Source organism: Monodelphis domestica, chromosome 1 (assembly GCF_027887165.1).
Source record: "Monodelphis domestica isolate mMonDom1 chromosome 1, mMonDom1.pri, whole genome shotgun sequence".
Classification (NCBI taxonomy): domain Eukaryota; kingdom Metazoa; phylum Chordata; class Mammalia; order Didelphimorphia; family Didelphidae; genus Monodelphis; species Monodelphis domestica.
The window spans coordinates 539,085,538-539,093,364 of record NC_077227.1 but is presented as its reverse complement, the minus strand read 5'-3'; the positions used below and the strand labels follow the sequence as shown (position 1 = coordinate 539,093,364).

Genomic DNA, 7,827 nt, shown 5'->3' with positions numbered 1-7,827 from the left:
TTGCTATTATAAATGGAGGTCAAGTTAATAAATATTTATTCAGTACCAAGTATGTTCTAGGCTTTGAATACTGGAGGAATAGAGATATAAAGAAAGGCAAAAAGACAGTCCTGGTCTCAAGAAGCCTATACCTTAGTGGGAAAGACAAAATGCAAGCAGCTATGGACAGCCATATATGCAGGATACCTTGTATATATGTCTACAAAAGAGGAAAGGTATTAGCATTAAGGGCATTTGAGAAAGCTTTTTGCAGAAAATGGGAAACCTGAGAGGTCAGGAGATGAAGATAAAAATGCCGAGAATTCGGGGCATAGGGGACATTCAGTGAAAATAAATGGAGTCAAGAGATAGAAAAACATTCTCTCCCAGTTCGTAGCTCGGGTAATAAGACAAAATCAATGCAATGAATTACCCTCATCACTTTGGAGGTGTTTGATAAACTCGGGGCTCCTTCCCTCCCCGCTCCCCACCCCTCACCCAGTCACGTGCCTACTGTTGCTGCCCCCATCTAGTAGAATGAACTCTGGAGAGAAAATCATGGTTTAAAACACTGACTTTGTTACTAATAACTCAAATGGCCTTGAACTAGCCTCTTTCTCTTTGGGTCTCAGTGTTCTTATCTGTGATATGGGGGAAGTTGGACTAGATGACCTCTAAATCCTCTGCTGCTCTTTGTCCCACACGTGCAGAGGAATACCAGCATTCCTCCGTCCTTGAGACTGATAAGATATAGAGCTAGCACTAGCCTTGCATACCATAGATATTGGAGGAAGATGTAACTTGTTTTTTGATTTGATTCCCTGCCTGCTGAAAGGGCTTGAGTCTGTATATCTCCTGAACAAAACAGAAGCACCCCGCTTGCTGTGTGGTATGTCTCAACCCCTAGAGGCTTCATGTTCCCCAAATCTGCTGGGAAAAGGTATTCACTTCTCCAAAACAAGCGTGGTTGGCACAGCCATCGGAGAATGGCTAATTAAAGTTTCACTTAGCTCAAGTTCAACTTTCAAGTCATGAGTCTCTCTTTCCCTCATGTTTCCTATTCCCAGGTTCTTCTTTTGACTTCGCATCTGTCCCTCTGGACCCGTCTGCTGACTCCAGCTCCATCTGATGTGATAAGTGTCTGCTTTGACCTATGTAAACAAGAGGTTTGTTTTCCATTTCAATCCTGCATTCCCAGAATGTGCTAAGTTCTGAAAGAGAGAATAAGAAGCCCTTTCTGCTCTTATAGACATTATTGTTTTACTGAGAAGACAAAACTAACCCATAGAAGATAATTAAGTGTGAAGAGGGAAAGGATGCTTCGCTGGGTAATTGGACTTTGGTTTTGGTCTTAAAATATGTATAATAGGTGTGGGCCTGGAGTCAGGAAAATGAATCTTCCTGAGTTCAAATCTAACTTAAGATACTTAGTAACTATGTGACCTTGGGGCTCTGTTTGCTTTAGTTTCTTCATTTGTAAAATAAGCTGGAGAAAGAAATGTTAAATAATTCTATTATCTTTGTCAAGAAAACACCAAATGGGATCAGGAAGAATCAGACACAAACCAAAAACAGCTGAATAATAACAATATTTGAAAAGACAAAGAGAAGGGGCAGGCCTAGAGATGGGAGGGTTCAAATCTGACCTCAGACACTTCCTCACTGTGTGGGCAAGACACCTAACCCTGTTCCTAAGACAGAAAGTAATGGTTAAAAAAAAAGTCAGAGGGAAAGGAGTATGCGTGTTAAAAAGACATGTACATGGGAATGAACATTTTAGATTTGGATAGACTGGCTGAGCCTGACTGGAGTAGAAAATTCATTTAATAGTCTTAATCAGAGGACAAAGTGTTTTTATACAGATTTTCTTGTACTTAAGGCCAGACAACTATCTCAATTCAACTGAATTTAAGACAGTTATAAAGCTCCTAATATGGTAGAGCCTGTACTAGATGCTGAGGGGGATGAAAAGGTATGTAAGACATGGGTCTGGTCCTCTTGGAAACTCTAGTCTGGTAGGGGGAGATGACACACACACAGGACAGGTAACTAAAATATAAAACAGAAAATGACAAACTCATAAAAGGACCAAAACAGTATGCTATGTGAGGTCCTAGGGATGAAGGAAGTCTTCATGGAGAAGGCAGCGTTTCAGCTGGGTCTTGAGACCCAGGATTGCAAGTAGTAGATGTGGGGGAGTAAGAATGTTTTAAGAGGGCATTCTGAGCAGTCACAGAGGTGAGAGAGTCTAAGTGAAATGTGTTAGGGAGACAGTAAGTGGTCCTCTTTAATCAGATCATAATGTATATATATAAAAGATTTTTGTTGTTATTGAGTGATGTCCAACTCTTCATGACCCCATTTGGAATTTTCTTAGCAAAGATATTGGAGTGGTTTTCCATCTCTTTCTCCAGCTCATTTCACAGATGAGAAAACTGAAGCAAGTAGAGTTTAGTGACTTGTCCAGGGTCACAAAGCAGTAAGTATCTGAGGCTCATTTTGAGCTCAAATCTTCCTGACTCTAGACCCACTGCTATCTACTGTGCCACCTAGCTGCCTCAATCACTCCATTACTGGCAAAACTGGAACAAGATATAGCCTAGATCTCCTGACACAAGGCCATTGCTTATCTCAAAATATCACAGTTTCCCTCATAATCCCATGGACGGGATTATGTAATGCTCTGATTGAATTTATGGCTCTTCAATACAGGGTGAGCAGAAAGGAAGACATCTCAAGAATAGATATATCTGCCACTCCTTATTTTCTCTCCCCCAGTTCTAGGGGAGTTCTATCATGAAGAAGAAAAAGTAGAGAAACATTTTTAAAAACCTGGATTTTGGATCAAAAGATCCAGGTTCAAGTTCTAGCTTTTCTACTTAACTAGTTAAGTCATCATCTTTCAGTTTAATCTCTTGTCTCAATCTCCTCCTCTTTCTATCTGTTCATTCTGTCTTATTTATTCCATAGTTGTCCTTCACTTGCTCTCTAAGCCTGGGCATCTCCCGTTGCTATGTCTCTAAGCCCCTTCTCTCTAGAATCTCTCTTATCCATGGGTTCAGACATTATCTCTATGTGGATGACTCCCAGATCTATATATCTGTGCCTCATCTCCAGGCTCATAATACCAACTGCCTACTGAACATCTCCAGTTATGAGTGCTGTAGGCATCTCAAATTCACCAAATCCAAAACAGAGCTAACTACTCCTCCCTCCCAATCTCATAGTTCCTCCACATTTTCCTGTTTAAAAACAAATCCTTATCTTCCATCTTAGAATCAATATTGTGTATGGGTTCTAAGGCAGAATAGTGGCAAAGGCTAGGCAGTAGGGGTTAAGTGACTTGCCCAGGGTCACACAGTTAGGAAGTGTCTGAGTCCATATTTGAACCCAGGACCTCCTGCCTCTAGTCCTGGCTCTCAGTAAACAGCTTCCTTTCCTATTTCTTTTGAAGGTATCACCATCCTTCTACTTACCCAAGTTCACAACTTCAGTCTTCCTTGACTCTTCTTTCATCCCACATATCCAGTCAGTTATCAAGTCTTAAGAGACTTCACTTCCATAACATGCCTTCTCTTTATGCCAAGAATTATTCTATTTCAGAGCCTGATTACCTATTTCCTAAATTGTTGTAATTGCTTCATAACTGGTCTCTGTACTTCTATTCTCTTTCCCTCTTTAATCCATCTTTCACGTACTGTCATTCCCCTGTTCAAGAATCCTCAATGATTTTTTATTGGCCTTACAAAAAAATATAAGCCCCTCAGCCTGCCATCTAAAGCTATTAACAACTGTCTCAGGGTCCCTTTTTATATTTATATCTCATTACATTCAAGAGCTTTATTTTCCCTAGGATCCAACTAAATTAGCTTAGTTACTCTTCTCCAAATTTGTCACTCCATCCTTCAACTTCATACATTTTCACAAGCAGTCTCCCTTGCAGAATGCACTCCCTTAAACAGTTAACTGGGGGGGAAAAATCTTTGTCACAAATTCTTCAGACAAAAGCTTTATATTCCCAATAGATAAAGAAGCTATATGAAAATATTCCACAATAAATAAATAAATGACCAATGGATATAAACAGGAAGTTTTCAAGGAAAGAAACACAAGCTATCAATAATAATGTTAAAATGCTCCAAATCACTAATGAGAAGAAAAATTCAAATGAGGAACTCTTATGTTACATCCTGCAGATTAGTAAATATGATATACACACACAAAAAGAAAATGACAATTTTGGAGAGATTGTGAGAGGTCAGGCCTACTAATTACTGTGAATTATTCTCAACATTCTGGAAAGCAATTTGGAACTCTAAACAAAAAGTCACTAAATTATCCATACTCTTTAATCCAGCAATCTCACTATTAGATATATATACCCCAAGAGGTCAGAAACAAAAGGAAAGGATCCTCAAGTACAAAAAGTTTTATAGCAATGCTTTCTGCAGTGGCAAAGAATTGGAAACAAAGTGGATGACCATCACATGGGGGCTGGCTTAGCACATTATGGTAGATGAATGGTAAAGATACTATTGTACTATAAGAAATGACGATGAAAGAGATAGAGTCAGAGGCAACTGGTATGACTTGTAGGAACTGATACAGCATAAAGTGAGAGGAATTAGGAGAACAACTTATATAATAATTGCAATAATAAAAAGGAAAATTACCTTAAAAGACTTAAGAACTTGGATAAATGAAATGACCAATTGTGACTTTAAAAGACTGATGATAAGGCATTATTCCCCCTCTCTTAGTAAAGAGACAATGGAGTAGAAGTGCAGAATGAGAGACGTGTTTTCAGACATATTAACATGTGAATAATTTCTTTTACTCAACTATATTTGTTTTAAAAGGGGGCTTCTATTTAGAGGGGAGATTATAATACAAAAAATAAAAGAAGACAAGAATATCAATGAAACTTTTTAAAAATAGAAAAGTCAGAAGTTTAGAAGGGGACAAACAGGCAGAGAAATGTGCTATTACCCTGTGACATTTAATAGATATTTAAAAAATATAACTGCATTAAAGTTGCTACAGAGATAGAGATGCTTCCTCAGACTCCTTCAGTACTGATACTGTAGGCCTGGGAGATGATGGGAGAATTCGCATAAAAATTACATTGGAAGGGAAGAAAATGGGTTGTGATTGAAAGTTTGGCATTTACTCTCTATCATGGGACAATGTGACCCTGAGGCCTTGGGGTCAGGGAATTTTAATCTTCATTATTTAACCAAGAAAGAGACAGAGAACAAAGGCTAGTGTCATCATCTTAACTGACAACTATAAGATATTATTTGCTGTACTGATCGGACCAGGCTGGGTGAGATGCCCCTCCTGCCCCATAAACCATTTTCTTCTCCCATGCCTCTGAGCCTGGCATAGAAGGCAGCTGTAGTCAATTGTTCCACGTCTCTGGAATTTTTATCCCAACTCTTCTTTGTAAGTAGAAGGAATTAAGGCAGAAAAACTTTGGTTCCTGGAGGAACTGGCTGTGCTCAGTTAGTATGCACCCACAGCTGTTCCTCTTTCCCCCAGTGCCTTTTGTCCTTCCCCTCCCTACAGTTTATTCCCATTGTTATATAAAGAAAGCAGAGACCAATAACTCTGTGTCTTTTTGATGCTAGCTAATAAAGATTTAGGGGTTAGGGAGGATGTGGTTGGATAATCGGGAGAAAAGTGGACGACACAAACAGATAGTGAGAAGCAAGGACAGAAAATTGCAAAGCCATGATCTCTTCCCTGGAAAATTGCAGTTTTTTCCAGTTATTCTAATGTTACTGAAACTCAATGTGATAAGCAGAAATTATAAACTGAGAGTGATTAATAACCTTAAAGAAGTCAATCTACTAGGTTAGAAGAGATATTATTCTCAAATCAAAGCCTGGGATGGAGAGGGAAAAGGGGAGTGCCTGCCTCCTGGAAGAGTTCTCGTTTTATTAGTTACATGCCTAGATGTCCCCACTTACATTACCTTGCATGGAATTATCATTAGTCTCTCCCAAAGAGACAAATCCATGCAAAACCTTCTTGAGAGAGACAGGAGGCAAACTAGCTCATCCCAATCCTCTGAGTGACCCTTAGTGCATATCACACATTCATATTTTTACACATAAATAGTCTTATTACATTATCAAACAAATTGTAGATAGTAGAAGTTATTTCACATACAATCTTATTTCTTATTCTTTATATATCAAAATATTCAGATTTGGTAAGTTCATAATTTTAAAACATATATATTCTCCTGAATATGGATAAAAGGGGGAAAATAGATTACATTACCTTTTCATTCAAACTTATAAAGGATCTGAACTGAGTTTGAGCCTATCTCCCCAGAGACCAAAGTAGTCTAAAGAAGAATATGTCCCTGAGGTATTGGAGTGAAATGTCTGAACTTTGTTATTGCTAGATCTTCCAAGTAAATATCCCTTTCTAAAAGCTAATTGTTGTGAAGTACTTAAAATGGAAGTAGAGTGCTAGTCATGGACACCAAATATTAAGGAAAACAGCCCAGAAGGAGCTTACTCCCCTAACAATAGAGATAACTCCAAATCTTTTAGGATACCTCTGAAAAAGAGATGCAGCTGGACTAGCTCTGAAAGAGAACCAGACTGTACTTAATACAGATGAGGCTTTCTCTGGGATAAAATCCAAGACCTTACATTTGCAGCAACCCCTAGAGATTCTCTACTTGGGATTTCCATTTTTAGATACTCTAGCTCAGTGATGGTGAACCTATGGCACAGGTGCCAAAGATGGCACACAGAGTATTCTCTTTGGGTACTTGGCCATCTTGATAGATAGATAGATAGATAGATAGATAGATAGATAGATAGATAGATAGATAAATAGATAGACAGACAGACAGATAGATATAAAACATTTTTATTCTTCATAATCTTATACATTTTATTTTAGTTACTGTTTCATTAAAAGTAGAAAACAATGGAAAATCATTATATTCCAAAGGTTCCTCTTTCCATTAAGAAATACTAGTGAGAACAATGTTGGCTAAAGAGGATAATATCTGCTTAATCATCACATGAAGGTGATTTCTCTCTAGTATGAGTTTTCTGATGCATAGCAAGACTAGTTTTGTGTCTATAGACCTTTCCACAATCATTACACTTATAAGGTGTCTCTGTGGAGTGATTTCTCTGATGTTGAAGTAGATAACCTTTTTGGGGAAAGGCCTTTCCACAGTTATCACATTCATGTGTAAGTCCTCTGGTGATCAATACAATGAAATTTGCAGGCAAAGCCCTTTCTACATTGATAACATTTGTAACACTTATAACCAGTGTGGGGAAGGGGGGCATGGCACTTAGTCTGGGGGTGGGGTGGGGGCAAGGCCTGGCACTCTGTCTCTAAAAGGTTTTCCATCACTGCTCTAGTTTATAGTTTCCCAGAGAAATTTCCCATTTTTGTTCTCTTTTGTGTTAGGCTAAAATCATACAGTTGTTTTTCTATTATCTGTTTCCCTCACAAGTTAGTTCCATTTGAGATCATTTTTGTAGCCTTGCATTTGTTGATTTGTCAAATAAAATACTGATGGTTATCATTACAAAATCCTATGAGCATTGATAATGAGAGCATATATGCTACACTTCACTTCCTTCAAGGCTCAGCTCAGTTACAATCTGTGAAACCCTTCTAAATCTACCTATTTTGACCTATTTCCCCCCAAAATTCTTTAGTGCTTACTTTTCTCTTGACATTTTTTATTCCTCTTCTCAGCCTCTCTCCCTGCTCCCTCCCCCTCAAGTAGAATATAAGTTCCCTATAGGAAAAGACTGTTTTCCCTTTTGTATTTCATATTTAAACCCATCTGGGATGACCAGA

The 7,827-nt window shown here is 38.3% G+C and overlaps 1 long non-coding RNA gene across 1 annotated transcript in view; it reads left to right on the top strand.

The window, feature by feature from the left end:
- Positions 1-363: 363 nt before the first annotated feature.
- The window catches only part of LOC103093969 (uncharacterized), a 33,198-nt gene continuing 25,734 nt past the window's right edge, over positions 364-7,827 (top strand). The window contains exons 1-2 of the long non-coding RNA XR_001626149.2: positions 364-919; positions 1,047-1,145. This is a non-coding gene — a long non-coding RNA (uncharacterized LOC103093969). The remainder of the gene's footprint in view (positions 920-1,046; positions 1,146-7,827) is intronic.